Here is a 16854-nt window from a genome sequence, read left to right as displayed (position 1 = left end):
TTTTCCTCACATCCTCTTCAGCATTTATTATTTGTAGATTTTTTGGGTGATGGCCAGTCTGACCAGTGTGAGATGATACCTCGTTGTATTTTAGATTTACATTTCTCTAATAATTAGTAATGTTGAGCATCTTTCTGTGTGCCTGTTGGCCGTCTATATGTCGTCTTTGGAGAAATATCTATTTAGGTCTTCTGCCCATTTTTTGACTGGGTTTTTTCTGTTTTTGTTGTTGTTTTTTTTATTGAGCTACAAGAGTTCTTTGTATATTTTAGAGATTAATCCCTGTTGGTTGCTATGTTTGCAAATATTTTCTCCCATTCTGAAGAGTTTGCCAACCAAAATGACAACATCGGAGTTGCCAGCCTCTGTGTCTTCACAAAGAAAAACAATTAGACAGCTATCTACAAACAGAAGCTCATACAGACAGAGTGTAGTGGCTACCAGAGACTTGGACGGTGGAGGAAATGGAAAGATAGTCAAAGTGTACAAACCTCAAGTTATAAGATGAACAACCTCAGGGGATATAATGAACAACATGGTGATTATAGTTAATAATACTGTATTAGATACTTGAAGGGTTCCTCCCTATAGCTCAGATAGTAAAGAATCTGCCTACGATGCAGGAAACCCAGGTTTAATCCCTGAGTGGGAAATATCCCCTGGAAAAGGGAATGGCAACCCACTCCAGTATTCTTGCCTGGAGAATTCCATGGACACAGGAGCCTGGTGGGGGCTACAGTTCATGGGATTGCAGAGTTGGACACGACTGAGCAACTATCACACTTATATACTTGAAAGCTGCTGAGAGAGTAAATCTTAAATATCATTACTACAAAGAAGAAGTGGTAATGATGAGAAATGATAGTAGTATTAGCTAATGCTACAGTGGTAATCATATTGCAGTATATAATGTGTCAATTCAATACCTTAAGCTTACCCAATGTTTTAATGCTGACTATATCACCATAAAGCTGGAGGGGGTTCCGTGCGGGGAGCTTTGTCTACTCAAGAATATCTTAGCCATTGAAATGTTTTCTATGTTGCTTTCTAGAAACTTTATCAGGTTACCTTTCTCATTTAGGTCTACAAATTATTTGGGATGTTTTTGTGTGTGATGTTATCCTTTCTGTGGTTGATGTATTGTGGTGTTCTCATACAAATATGGTGTTTAAGATTTTTACCTTTTGTTCATAAGTGAGGTTAGCCTGTTAATTCTTTATTTCATAGTGTCCTGGAAATTGGCCACAGGTAATACTTCTTTATTAAATATCTGGAGCATTTCTGGGAGGTCTTAAGTTAGATTCTATTCCTTGAATAGAACTATTCATCCTTACTTTTCTTGCATCAGTATTAAGTAAGTAAGGATAAATATTTACTTTTTTCCATTTGGATATCCATCAGTCTTGGACCATTTGTTAAAACAGTTTTCTTCCCCATCTCTGCCCTGCTCTCCCTTCCCCAAAACCCTACAAGGAGCACATTTAATATAAATCAAATTACCACATATTGTGGTAAGCTTTGGAGTCTTTATTCTACTCTGCACCTTTTTAGCTGTGCTTGTATCAATACTTATTTCAGTTACTGTAGCTTTGTAATACATCTTGATACCTGATCGTGTAAGCCCTATATACTTCTTTTCAGATTATCCTGGTTATTCTTGACCCTTTACATTTCCACAAAAGTAGAAAATCAACTCAACCCATTTATCTGGGGGAAAAAAAAAAAAAAAAACTTTTGGGTTTCTTTTTACTTTTGAATAGGGATTGCATTGTGTTGATACCTGCATTATATCTACAGACAAATTTGGGAGGGATTGACATCTTTATGATAGCGAGCCTTCTAATTAATGAACGTGGAAAATCTCTCCATTCATTTTGTTCTTTAACTTAACTCAATAATGTCTTATAATATAGTTTTGTGTGGATTTTTTCCTCATTTTTGGTTAGATTCATTTCTAGGTATTTGTGGCTTTTATTGCTACTGCCCATGGTATTGTGTTTGAATTTTTATTTTTAAATTAGGTGTTGTTAGTATATAGAAATGAAATTTATTTTATTTTAACCCTATATCCAGTGATCTTGCAAAATTCACTTATAAATTTCAATAATTTATATGCATATGCTTTTGGATTTTCTATATCAACAATTATTTTGTCTGTGGATAGTGACAGTTTGTTATTTCTTACCAATCCTTATGATTTTTCTTTTTGGCTTTATTTAACTGTCTAGGACCTCTAGTGCAATGTCGAATAGGAGTAGTGATAACAAATACCTTTGTCTCCTATCATAAGAAAATAAATTTCAATATTTCATGACTCATGATCATGTTTCCTTTAAGAATCTATACATTACTACTTGTCAGGTTGAGGAATGCCCTTCTATTCCTAGTCTGTTATTAAAAAAAAATTACCATAAACAAGTACTACTTTTTAGAAAATTTTTTACTGTATGTATTTTCATTCTATGATATTTTTCTCCATTCTGTGAAAGTAAAGGATTAAATGGAATGGTTTTTGAGTGTTAAAATCACTTTTAATTCTTGGCATAGTCTAACTTGGCTATTGTCTTAGCTTGGGTTTCCAGAGAAGCAGGCGCTGAGACAAGGATTTGATTGCAAGCAGTTAATTAGGGCATTGAAGGAAACCCTGAAAGGAGAGTGGAGAAATGAGATGGGGAAGGAGAGGAAGTCAACAGAGGGTGGATTATCAAGCCTGTTGCCGTGGTGGGTGACAGGAGCTTACACTGACCGAGAAGCCTAGGGAAACGGTGTGGACACATGTCCTAGAGTTATCCCACCTGAGGGATAAACTGGAATATTTATAAACCAACCCTCCCACCTATCAATTATGTGTTAATGATCATTCCCGGAAAGTGTTAATTATCTGGTTGTTTGACCTTCATGCATGAAGAAAGAGGGTCTTCTACAGCTTCAGAAAAGCCCTCAGACAAGAAATGAGTACATTGAATGTATAGAATTTGACCCTCCCAAGGCCACACCAGCAACACTGGTGACATATCATCTTATCAACAGAGTCTGGGTTTCTCTTCGCCAATATTGTGCTTGGAATTTTTGCTTGTATGTTCATGAGTGACATCAATGTCTTGATCCTTTTTTGCAATGGCCTGGCAATTGGCCATTGGAAATGGCAACCCACTCCAGTATTCTTGCCTGGAAAATCCCACGGATGGAGAAGCCTGGTAGGCTATAGTCCATGGGGTCGCAAAAGAGTCGGACGCGACTGAACAACTTTACTTACTAATATTTCTTTTTAAATATCTGAAGCATTGCTGGGACTGGATATTTCTTTCTGAGACAGTTTTAAAAGAGGGACTTCATTTTTTTAAAAACAGAATCTTCAGGCTTTGTTTTCTTGCATCCATTTTAAGAAGTTTTGTGGTTTTAAAGGCACTTATTTATTCTAAATTTGCTCATTTCTTGACCAACCCTGTTGTATCCATATTTATGCCTGAGACTATTTTTCTCTATGGAACAGAACACTTGACATCTCTAACTTAAATAACTTGGCTATCACTCAGAGACACCATTAGATTAAATATTAGCCTTATATTTATATAACTTAAGAAAGCAAAGAGCTGCTTCAAAGTGAATTTCTGCCTCTACAGATAAGAGCTACTAGTTACTTTTCAATGCAGTTCATTCACTGGAAACACAGTTAACTTCCACTTCACCTAGCACTAATGACACAAATTATAAACATATATAAAGACTGGAAACTCAAGAGTGGAACTGAGAACAAATCAGAGCACGGGATTTAGGTTTTGAGTTATTAGACTAGAAATGGTAGATGAGACCATATAAATGGTAGAATGAGAGCTCACATTCCAGGAGAAAAAAAAAGGCAAGAGAAAATTGTCAAGTTTGAAGAGGAAGGAAAGTGGAAATTAACAACAAAAATTAATTAGGAAAAACCAGAATGATGACGTTGGACATATCAAAGAAGGGACATTTCAAGAGGGAAGAGTTGGTCAGCCAAGCCCAACAGGAATAGTGGTCATGAGGATGAGGACTCAGTACAATCACTTGTTTTGAGTGACATTTAGGAAAGTCATTTTAGTAAAAGAATAAATGTCGGTAAGGAAATAAATAGTCAGAAAATGCAGATAATGGATTGTTTCACTCATTTCAAAGAAATGCCCATACCAAATATTCATGGTGCCAGAGTCAAAGATGCTGAAATGTTTCCGTGCCAGAAAAGGAAAAATTCTATACTGTAACGCAAGATGCAAGAAGAATAAAAAGCAGTTATGAGTGAACCAAGTCTAACACCGTTAGACAGTCAAGAATGCTACAATACAAACAACAACCCATTTTTCCTGAAACCTGATATTTAAGGTTCCACAAGGTTTAATACTAAAAGAAAGCACTGCCTTTCTCCTGGCCCCTGTATCACTTAAAGGGTTTTGCAAACCTCTATAATAAAAGAAAAAAATTCAACAATTCTAAGAGGAGTCATCACACTCTATCATTTTAGCTGTGTTTACATGAAACCAAGAAGTAAGTAATGTGCACCCTGGGAAACTAAGCAGAGTGAACTCCTGTTACCCTCACGCTGTCTTGAAGGACAGTCCAGAGTTAAGTGATTTGTGGAAATCTCAAACATGGCTGACAGTCCTAATTCCAGGCTCTCAGATAGTACTTTGATAAGCCTAAGGGTTCTGACAGCGAAGTTCTTGACCAAACCTGCTCCAAAAAATAAGATAATTTCAAGATATTTTTCATGCTATTGCAGAGTAACCTCTGTGCTTCAAAGGCATAATCAAACTAGATGAATACAAAAGGCTAATTATTCATAATAAATCTTTGTTAAACACTTAGCAATTGTAGAAAATACATGAATGTCAACAGGTTCAGTGGCTCAAGGCATTTTTGAGCTCTGCCCCACACTCATCTCTCAAATGGAGGCTTTCCCTTGTCTTTTTCCGTAAAGATGAGCACATTTTCCTAGAACTGATGTTATCGGGGGTGGGCAGCAGAGAGAATAGAACAGATGAATCCTCATGACCCCTCCCCTGGCAGACTTAGTGATTCTCCCTACCCCCCAGCTTAGCTGGAGTATTGGATTATTAACTGTAAAACTGTTTTTTCCCCACCTCAGTCTTGCAAACAGTTTCCTGAAACTGAATATATACATGAAAATGAAAAAATAGAAGACTTTTGTTCTAATACTATACTTTGCTCTTTTCTGAACAACACCCGCCAACAGTCCTGGGCCGTGTGAGTTACAGTGTCAACCATGTAACACCATGAGTTGAAAGGGAATTTTTAAAGGTTCTGGACCCAACCCCTCATTCTACTGACAAGGAACTGGGGTCCCAGAGATATGATTACTTGTCCAAGGCCATACAGTTACTGGACAATTAAGGATTGAAATTCTATTACATCCTACCACACAAACTTTTCTTGCAACAATAAGCAACCAATTTCATTTTCTTTCTTTTTTTTGCTTCTCTCTCTCTCCCCCTTCTTCCCTACCTCCTTCATTTCTATCTTCCCTTCTTTCTCTCTTTCCTTCTTTCTTTAATTCTTTTGAATAAATACTGAAACCAATCATGAGAAGTCTAAACATTCCATTCTTTAACTGACCACACTGTCCATCCTTCTGGGCACCATTAAGAAGCCTTCAATATTTTTTTAAACTGAAATGTCATAGTCTCAGCCTAGACACAACCTCATTACTTCTTTTTCTAATTTGAAAATAACTCCTTATGTATTTTACATTTTGCTAACTTTGAAAAACTCACTTTATCTCTATACCATCTATTTTTAACAGTATTCTTGCCTGGAAAATTCCATGGACAGAGGAACCTGGTGGGCTGCAGTTCATGGGGTTGCCAAGAGTCAGACACAACTGAGTACAGCATAGTAGCAGCATCTGTTCTAATATTGATTTCCTACATGGAGGGCCAAGACAGCCATTAAAATCATTTAAAATGTGTCCACTGAAGCAGTGAATGAAATTTTGTGACACAGGTCAACAAAATTTAGCCCAGTTTCATACATCCAGATTCATTTTAGCACATTTAGGCACAATTTTAACTTGGTCTTTACACTAATGGAATTTTAAGATTGAAAAACATAAACTCGAACACTCATCTAGTTTAATGAGTAACTGTTGCCTGGAAGAGTTAAATGCTGCACACACCAAGGCCACGGAGTTAATGAACAGTAGAACCGGCATTAGAGCCCACGTCTGCTGGGTGGACAGTCGGTTCAGTTGCTTGCTCCAGCGCATCACGGTGCCCCCCTAAAAGCAGTGTATGGATAAACACAGAGCTATTTGCATCTTTCCAGCCCCAAAGTACACTTTTGAGTTTTTCTTCAAAATGTTTTTCTTTTTTATTTGGAGAAGGAATGAAGAGAGGATGTTTTGGTTCTCTCTTCCTTTCTTGAATCCCACCTTTCTTTCATCTATGGGCCTTTGTTGCAGTTGCCCAACTGAAATGAAAAACAAACCTCCAGGTTCTTTTCTGATAGCATCAAAGAAGGAAAAGAAGCAAAAGCAGTTCCCCAAACTCATGAAACAGGTTTCCTTCCTGACTGTCACACGCCATCAGTTCTTAAGAAAGTAGCTCCACCAAGAAATCCACTGTACAGTTCCTTAAGGATTGGGGCATGGGGGGTGGGTGTGGGATGGGCTGAGTGTTCGTGTTTCAACCTTTATAGAGACTACAGCTTCTGCCTCAGAGGAAAAGCATAACTTTGCCTTTTTACCAACAACATCTCTTAGTTTAGAATCCTACCCCCTTGTCTCCCAGCACGTTGAATTAGGCTTCAAATCCCACTGCTTTTATTTCTGAACTCTCTCACTTCAGCATTATCCTAATTCAGATTCTAATCAACTCTACAAGACCTGGACTTTTTAATTAACCTCCAAATGTCTCCCTACCTCTAGAATTTCCTAACTTTAATCCTTCCAAAATGTTTCCGTTTTACCTGAATGTCCTACAGCATAAGAACTTTGATTACTGCTAATCATTCCCTTCTTGACCCTCTAAATTTTTTGACCACCAAAGCAACACCCTGTCCTGAGTCTCCTCAGACCCCTTTGCAGGCGCCTCTTCACTACCAATCTCTTAAAGATGGTACCCTTCTCTTTTCTATTGGGGTTGACTTATATATTCTATTTGATTGTTACATTGTTGTTGTTGTTCAGTCACTAAGTCACGTGAACTCTTTGCAACCCCATGGACTGCAGCAGGCCAGGCTTCCCTGTCCTTCACCATCTCCAAGTCTGCTCAAACTCATATCCATTGAGTCTGTGATGCTATCCAACCATCTCATCCTCATTACATTACTAATTACATTGCATGATGCATAAAATAGATAGCTAATGAAAGCATAGAGTATAGCACAAGAAACTCTACTTAATTCACTGTGGTAACCTGAATGCGAAGGCAGTCCAAGAGGGAGGGGATATACGTATATGAATGGCTGATTTATTTTGCCATACAGTGGAAACTAACACAACATTGTAAGACAACTATGCTCCAATAAAAATTAATTAAAAAAAAATATACAAGACCAGTACTCTGTAGGTCAGATGCATTAACAAGTCCTATGCCTAATTGTTTTGTTCAGTTATTTAGTTGTGTCCAACAAAGCTACCACGCCAGGCCATGTCTTTCTCTCATTATGGATAAAAACAAGAAGTACGTTGTCTAGTCGAGAGACATGGAACTGTTCAAATTTTAATTAGTTAAAATTTAATATCACTTAAAACTGTTTCAATTTGTCACTACCCACACATGGCTAGTGGTTACCATATTGGACGGCACAAATACAGAATATTTTCTTCAAGGCAGAAAGTTCTATTGGATAGTGCTATTCTAGAACTTCCTACAATTGACATTAAAAAGAAAAAAAAAAAAAAAACACCTCTGCTTAAAGCATCTCTTATATTAAGTGTCTCAATTTGCTCTTCCATATGAATTTTCTCTCCTGTCCCTCCACACTAACCCTACTACTTAATTCCCATTAACTTTGCTACATATCTTAATTGATCTCCCCACTCACACACATGCATGCCCCCCAAAAATACATTTTCACAGTGTAACCAAGGATCTCTTTCCAAAATATAAATCTGTTTTTGTCAGTTTCCTAGTAATAAGCCTTCAGTGGTATATAAGCCTTCTTAATAGCTGTATAAGGTGACTGCATAATTTTGCATCTAAACCTAGACAATTTTGATAATAAAGGGGGGGTGCTATTAACAATTATGCTTCTACAATAGGGCTACGATGGGGCTCTCAGGTAAACCAGTCTGTATGGTCACCCTATAGAGAGTTTACATTTCTTAGCTTGATTTAGAGCATTCTATGCTCTGGCCCAATCTGTCTCTTCAGATCTACAGATCTGCCATTCACAAAATGCAATGTGCTGTTTTACATTTCTCTGCATTTGCTTACGCTGATCCTATACAAAGATCTCATGCACTCTTTGTGTTGCACTCTTTGTGTCATGCCTGTTAAACATAGAATTTTTAAAGATCTTTATAAGCACTACATATTAATTTTAAAGTATATGTATTTCTTGCTTATAAAATCATATACAATTCTCAGAGAAATTTGGAAAATATAGAAAAGTTTCAAAAAGAACAAGAGAATCCACATTTCTACCACTCAAACACAATGACAGGTAATATTTCACTGTGTGTTTTTCTCTATCCACGTGAACACAGTGTTTTCTTTCAAAATATATTTTTGACCATTTTGCAATAGGCCTTTATCATATATTATTTGTATTTTCCATGTCATAGATAATCTCTTATGTGTTTTAATGGTTGGATATTAACTCATTGTATGAAGATGCACTGGCCTTGTGTTAGATATTTCTTGAAATTTTATCAAATTTTACAATAGTTGAATATGCTTTTTCATAACAAAAGCAATTTGTATCCCCTGTAGGCTTTTGGAAGGGAAATGTACAAAGAAGAAAAGGGGTTTATCACATTCTGAAAAAATGACTTGTATGTTGCTTAAAAGATAAGTCTATATGAAAACATTTCTAAAATTGCTATTAAGTTAACAGAAAACTTACATCTCTAGAAATATTGCATTTCTCGGAAATATGCAGATTTTTAAGAATGCAAATACTGTATCAAGGTAGATTTTTCCACAGCTATGTATATTTTTTCTCTTAATATCTGATACTGCCACTAAGCAAAATTCTTCTAAATGCATACATGTTAAATGTTTGTAAGAAATATTTTTTAAGATATGTACCAGCATTCCAGAAATTCTACCCATAAATGTTAAAGTAGAATGTACCCTTTCTGAAAATTTCCACTGCATTTTAATCACAGATGAAATAGAGATTCATTTTATAAATGTTATGTAAAATTTCTGACCTGGGCATATTTGAAAATATAACTTATTTCTCACCAAGATGTAAGACTTAACCAAGCATACTTGGACCTGAATTTGTGGTTCTAGGAAACATAAACATGATTAATATATCGTAGATATAGTCACCATTTGCTATTTCAGCAAGTGAAAGGTAGACTTGTGAATATGTGAATACCAGAATAAGTGCCAAAATGCTACCACAATTTTATTACTTGCTGCTGTTCTGCTAATTTTAAAATGACTCCATTCAATCTCAATTAAACTTTAATATGCCACATCTTGGTACATTTTGGCTTGGCAGGAAAATGTCACAAATTTATCCTGGTGGTCTCTTGACACTTACCTATTGCAGAAATGTTCTAGCTACCTCCTTTCATAGAAGCTATATCAAAATATTTAGAACAGAGAATGCAACAAGCTAAGACATGTAGTGCCTGAGTAATATTAATATGCAATTGAATTTTGAAGGAAGCAGTTCAGAACTATAAAAATACCAATAATTCTTCTTTGCTATAAGTCCTAACTATACACATAGTATAAAATCCAGAAATCATGGCTGAGAAAACACAACCTCCAAAACTCCAGCTCGCACATCAGCATGTAGACACGGTGCCAACCAGCAGCCGTGTTTGCACAGCAGGACCTAAGAGGCGGCGGCACTTGGCCTTTCTGAACGGGGCCTTGAAGAAGAACGTGAAACTTGCCTCTGTGGATGGTGTCTGGGTATAACAAGGAAGCATACGGGATCAGAGTGTAGTCTGCAGGCTCTTCACATTGTGCAGACTGAAGTGTACATGCGCAAGTAAACACACATGGGTGTCTTTGGCCAGAGAAGGAAAGCAAGCATGATGAAGTGGTTGGTTTGGAGCAAGGCTGAACACCCTGAAAGTGTGATGGTGATTCCAGGGGATACAGCCTTGTATGTCTACTAGTGAATCAAGTGTGGTGTGCACTAACAGCCGTGAAGATTTGTACTAATCCTGATGTTTAGGGGGTGAACCCAGATCGGCTCAGATCAGTTACTCTGCCTCAGTGTTCAGTTTCATTGAGGTCATTGCAGTTTGCCAATACATTGATAAGAAAGTGAAAGTGTGAAAGTGTTAGTCGCTCAGTCATGTCTGACTCTTTGCAACCCCATGGACTGCAGCCCACCAGGCTCTTCTGTCCATGGAATTTTCCATGTAAGAATATTGAAGAGGTTGCCGTTCCCTTCTCCAGTGGATCTTCCCAAGCCAGGGATCAAACCTAGATCTCCTTCAATTGCAGGAAGATTCTTTACAATCTAAGTCACCAAAGATCCAAATTCCAGTTTGCTACAGGTACATGCCAAGAGTCTCCATGGCTCTCACAGAACAGCAGAGGAGTGAATAGGTGATGAAAGACAGCAGAGTTGATAGCAGTTTAAATCCACAGCTGTGAACAGGCTTCTCCTGTGACTTGCACTTTTCACCCTGAAATGTGTAATTACTCCTTTGAGTAGGGCATCATGCTAACCTTTTGTTTTCCTACTTCATTTGCACACATTCTTCCATACATATTCACAGAAATGCATAATTTTACTTCTTTAGCTGTAAATGTTATACACAAAATAAATATTTTTATAGATCAAATCACATTTTCCTCTGGTTTCCAATATAAATTCTGTAGAAATCCATCTGTGGCTCTTAGACACATAAGCTAATGTGGTGACCAGTGCAAGCGAGTAAAAACAGATGATATAATACTTGACCATTGTATAGGGCATCACAGGTTTCAAATCACTTTCACATATATTACTTTATTTCATGCTTACAGCCTGGTTAGTAGGACAGAAGTTAGCACATCAGTGAGGAAACCAATCTGGGTTTAGAGATTTCGTGTGCTTCTCAAGGTCCCACAACTGGGAGGTATCCAGGTTTTCAAACTCAAAAATAAGTATTCTTTCCTCTACAATGAAAACTGGAATCAGTTCAGTTCAGTCACTGAGTCGTGTCTGACTCTTTGCAACCCCATGGACTGCAGCATGCCAGGCTTCCCTGTCCATCACCAACCCCCAGAGCTTACTCAAACTCATGTCCATCGAGTCGGCGATGCCATCCAACATCTCATCCTCCATCGTCCCCTTCTCCTCCCACCTTCAATCTTTCCCAGCATCAGGGTCTTTTCCAATGAGTCAGTTCTTCGCATCAGGTGGCCAAAGTATTGGAGTTTCAGCTTCAGCATCAATTCTTTCAATGAATATTCAGGACTGTTTTCCTTTAGGATGGGCTGGTTGGATCTCCTTGCAGTCTAAGTGACTCTCAAGAGTCTTCTCCAACACCACAGTTCAAAAGCATCAGTTCTTTGGCACTAAGATTTCTTTATAGTCCAACTCTCACATCCATACATGACTACTGGAAAAAACCATAGCTTTGACTAGACGGACCTTTGTTGGCAAAGTAATGTCTCCGCTTTTTAATATGCTGTCTAGGTTTGTCATAGCTTTTCTTCCAAGGAGAAAGTGTCTTTTAATTTCAAGGCTGCAATCACCATCTTGCAGTGCAATCACAGTGATTTTGGAGCCCTAAAAAATAAAGTCTATCACTGTTTCCATTGTTCCTCCATCTATTTACCATGGAATGATGGGACCAGATGTCATGAATCTTAATTTTCTGAATGTTGAGTTTTAAGCCAACTTTTTCACTCTCCTCTTTCACTTTCATCAAGAGTCTCTTTAGTTCTTCTTCACTTTCTGCCATAAAACTGGATTGCTGCCTTATTTTTCCAAATTTCAAGTACATATATAGATATGCTTCCCAGGTGGTGCCCATGGTAAAGAACCCACCTGCCCGTACAAGAGACATAGAGATGTGGGTTGTGGGTTCACCCCTGGTTTGGGAACACTCCCTGGAGAAGGGCATGGCAACCAACCCCAGTTTTCTTGCCTGGAGTACCCCATGGACAGAGGAGCCTGGCGGGCTACAGTACAAAGGGTCACAAAGAGTCAGACATGACTGAAGTGGCTTAGCACGTTTGCATATATATATGAATAAGTTTCTCTATGTAAATGTCTTATATGTTTTATATAAAGACATGTAGATGAGATTTATATAGCAATCCTCATATAGACATCTAGATAAGTTTCTATATATGTTATATATTCCAATATATTACATTTTTTTCTAGAAAGGAGAGAGCTCATCTGCCTATATTCTTTAACTCCACCCCTGTCAGAAACTAGGAGGAGACGGAAATATACATTTCCTTTGAAGTCAGGGAGGGTGGGGAGGAGGACTCTGCTCTGCCAACATGGAAAGAAAGACAGGAGGAGCTAACTCCCCATCCTGGAAGTACACCCAGTGTGAGTCACCTATTTTAATGTAATGACAATGGTCTCCACACTTTGAAGTCACTTCTTATATTTGGGAAAGGTGGCATTATCACCTCTAACCTACAAGTCAGGAACTTGGGCTACTGAAAGTTTTATTTAAATGACCTTCCCTTTTAGCACAGTCTGAGTGTGAGGCTTCCCCACCACCCCCACCTCCACAGGATTTAGGCTATAAGTAAAACAAGATAAATAGAAGAATGAAAATCTGAGAAAGAGCTGAGTTCATTATGGAAACATTGACACTACCACAATCTGATATCCAAAAGAGAGTCAAAACATGAAAACATCAAGAGAAGGTAACATTTGTCTCAAGGTATTTCAGTTCTCAGTCTCAGGGGTAATTTGTATTAGCTTCAAAATCTCACAGATTATTGAATTGGATTTGTCAGTACAACGTCGATCAGGAAGTATTTCTTGTTGTTTCATTTGGCACTTCAGGAAGGCACTTTTGCACAATTATGTCAACTCATTGTGTTAACCTTTATCAAGAAAGGCAAGCACCTAAATCCTTGTCAGTCAAGCATTTCATTTTGCAGAAAGGATCTAAGAGTCTAGAACAATAGGCAACTCTTCTTGGCTTCATTGGTGCCTTTATTTTGATCTTTTTCTTTTCACACTCTTTCTCAGGCACATCTGGGCAAGTCTACTTATTAAGCCTCATTTAAAGGAAATTGAAAATTCTACAGTGAAGTTCTCCACTTGACTGAAAGTTTTCCACTCTCAGAAAAAGTGGAAATTAAACATGATTATCTTCCACTTTGAGATTCATTTAAAATAGAAACAGGTGCATCAAATCCAGGTTGGAGTTAGTAATGAATGGGGAGAAACCACAGTAACTATAAGGTTCAAAATTCAACAAAATTCAGTGTGAATAAGGCAGAGAGGTTGACAGAGTGAGATCAAGGATACATTAGAAGCCACAAATCTCATTAGTCTGCACCTAGGACAATAAATAGTAGAATTTGCTAGGTTATATTTTGAAATGAAAGAAAACATTTTGGGGGGTCATACATTTTTATTATTAATCAGTTATTATTATTAATTTTTGATTATTAACTCAGTTCACATTTCCCAAAGTAAAACAATACTCAGAGATATTTAATTTTCTGCTAATTAATAACAATGTTAAAAAAGTTAAGCAAAAATAAGTCAGTTCCTGAAAACTGTGTACCTGTGACTCTCATCATCTTGCTATTCAGTTGCTTACTTGTGTCTGACTCTTTGTCACCCCAAGGACTGCAGCACACCAGACTTCCCTGTCCTTCACCTGCTCCTGGAAATTACTCAAACTCATGTCCATTGAGTCAGTGATTCCATCCAACCATCTCATCCTCTGTTGCCCCCCTTTTCCTCCCACCTTCAATCTTTCCCAGCATCAGGATCTTTTTCAATGAGTCGGCTCTTCTCATCAGGTAGCCAAAGTAGTAGAGTTTCAGCTTCAGCATCAGTGCTTCCAATGAATATTCAGGGTTGATTTCCTTTAGGATTGACTGGTTGGATCTCCTTGCAGTCCAAAGACTGTCAAGAGTCTTCTCCAGCACCGCAGCTCAAAGGTATCAGTTCTTCAGCACTCAACCTTTTTTATTATCCAGCTCTCACATCCATCCATAACTACTGGGAAAACCATAACTTTGATTATACTGACCTTTACAGGCAAAGTAAAACTCCTCTACAGAATGGTAAAAGCCCAAATAGGGCCCCCCTGTTGGCTGTGTTCATCAATGTAGACTCAGTTCTTATAATAGTACCTGGAACATAATAAAATTTGAATCAATAGTTATAGAATAAATAGTGAATAGTACTGTATTTTTAACTGATTTGAATATAAAATATCTCTATACCCCTATACATCAGAATGTGTATGAAGATTGAAGAGGATAGGATTTACAAGCAGACAGGATTCTAATCTAAGCCAATCATCAAACAAACTGCATCTCAGTTCCCCCTCATACAAAATGAGACTTTTACTACTCACTTGGCCTGGCTGTAGTGTAGATCATGGATAATACACATGCACATGCACACAGCTAACATCCAGAATATCTGATATATAGTACATGTCCAGTAAGTTGGAACTACTTTTACCTGTTTAGTACCTAGATCATTCAATTAAGAAAGTTTAAACGAAATGCTAAGCCAAAGGCTAGTGCAGTCTTTCATAAATGAGAAAAAAAAATTTGTCTAAAAAGAACGTCATTTGCTGAAGAATCAAAAATTAGTGCTCTTCGGAGGAATGGGGGCTGTACCAATTCCTGCTGAAGGCAGGTTTCACTGGATCAGTCCTCTATTTTTAATGGCATAGCTATTTTTGATAAATTCAGCCTGTTTTCTAAGACCCTGCAAAGCTAAATATATGTGGATCAGTTTCTGTAATCTTCTTTGGTATTAATCTTAATCCCTTATATTTTTATAATTTGTCTGTCTTTGAAACAAGGTAAATAAACTTAGCAACTTTCCATGGAGTCAGTTCTCCCAGTGATTTTAGCATGTATCAATTCAGGTTGTCACAAATATCATACTTATTGATTGAACTGATCACTTCAACTTCTTTTTTTTTTTTGATCCAACACTTCAAGTTTTTAGTTTAATGAAGAGCTCAGTAATACTTGGTAAAACACTCTCTCATTTTTAGAAAAACACTAGAAAGACTTAGTCTATGCCTAACATGTGCTCTGATACTGTTAGGTGGCATCTTAAAACTTTGCAGAGGCCTCAAATAACAGAATTCTTTTTAGCAAATTACAGTAATCCTGGGTGGCTTGAAAACATCTGGAGAAGCCTTCAGCTCCTACTCTTGTGCTTGCTTCCATCATAAGTGCTGCCGTCATAAGTGCCGACTTCACCATCACTGTGTGTCTCATTCCTGCTTCTCCAATCACTTGAATCCTAATTTGCTGTGTGTAGTTAGGAGTCTGAACCGTCAGCATCTTCACCTAGTTGTTATTGTTTGTCGCTAAGTCATGTCCTACTCTTTGAGACCCCAGGGACTGTATGTAGCCTACCAGGCTCCTCTGTCCATGGGGGAAATCTCTATCTTTTATAGAGGCAACTGCAACATCCAGCAGTGAAAACACAGGACTTGAGGCAGATTCTATTTGAGTCCTGTTATGCATAGGCAATAAGCCTTGACCATCCTTAGCTTCTTTGAGGCTGCCTCATCCATGCATCAAGGGTAGTGAAAACATGGGTAGTTGCAGTTCCTTACTCAGAGGCTCTAAGTCTGTGAAAACACTCTGAAAACTGTAAGTGTTCTCCAAATACTGGTGGCGTTGGAGATTCTTACCAAAAGATCTTCACCTTGGGTATACTTGCTACAATAAAATGGATGTTGATAACCACTAAATTGGTGAGTAATACCACCATTAGGAAACTTCAGTATGGAGATGTAAAGTGTATTAGTCAGCTTGGGCTGCTATAACAAAACACCATTAACTGGGTTACTTAAACGACAGTCATCTATTTCACACAGTTCTGGAGGCTGAGAAATCCAAGACCAAGGTGCCAGCAGAATTGGAACCTGGTGGGGTACCAGAAATCTTCTTTCTGGTTTGCAGATGACTGCCTTCTCGCTGCATCCCCTCACATGATGAAGAGAATTCCAATCTCTTCTTCTTCTTATGGTGCTGGTGATGGTTTAGCCGCTAAGTCACGTCTGACCCTTTGTGACCCTATGGACTGTAGCCTGCCAGGCTCCTCTGTTCACAGAATTTCCCAGGCAAGAATAATATAGGAGCAGGTTGCCATTTCCTTCTCCAGGGGATCTTCCTAACCCAGGGATCGAACCTGTGTCTCCTGCACTGGCAGGTGGATTCTTTACCACTGAGTCACCAGGGAAACCTTTTCTTCCTCTTATGAGGACAATCATTTCATCACAGGGGCTCTACCCTCATGACTTTTCCTAAGCCTGATTACCTCCTAAAGGCCCCACCTTGTAAAATCATCACTTTGGGGTTAAGGTTTCAGCACCTGACTTTGGTGGTGAAACACAAATATTCATCTTTAACCTAAGAATTCGAACTATTTTGAAATATCCAAGACATCACATATATGAATGCACTGAGCTAGGAGCTAGCTAGCTAATTCAGACTTTCTATCTTGTTCTATAAACTGGGAAAGTCACTAGGCAAGTTAGCAATTAAT

The 16854-nt window shown here is 38.0% G+C and overlaps 1 long non-coding RNA gene across 1 annotated transcript in view; it reads right to left on the bottom strand.

Annotated features, from left to right (window-relative positions):
- Window positions 1-13719: 13719 nt before the first annotated feature.
- The window catches only part of LOC136145824 (uncharacterized), a 64440-nt gene continuing 61305 nt past the window's right edge, over window positions 13720-16854 (bottom strand). The window contains exon 3 of the long non-coding RNA XR_010658855.1: window positions 13720-14462. This is a non-coding gene — a long non-coding RNA (uncharacterized lncRNA). The remainder of the gene's footprint in view (window positions 14463-16854) is intronic.

This window comes from Muntiacus reevesi, chromosome 13 (assembly GCF_963930625.1).
Source record: "Muntiacus reevesi chromosome 13, mMunRee1.1, whole genome shotgun sequence".
Classification (NCBI taxonomy): domain Eukaryota; kingdom Metazoa; phylum Chordata; class Mammalia; order Artiodactyla; family Cervidae; genus Muntiacus; species Muntiacus reevesi.
This window is presented reverse-complemented; position numbering and strand designations above follow the sequence as displayed.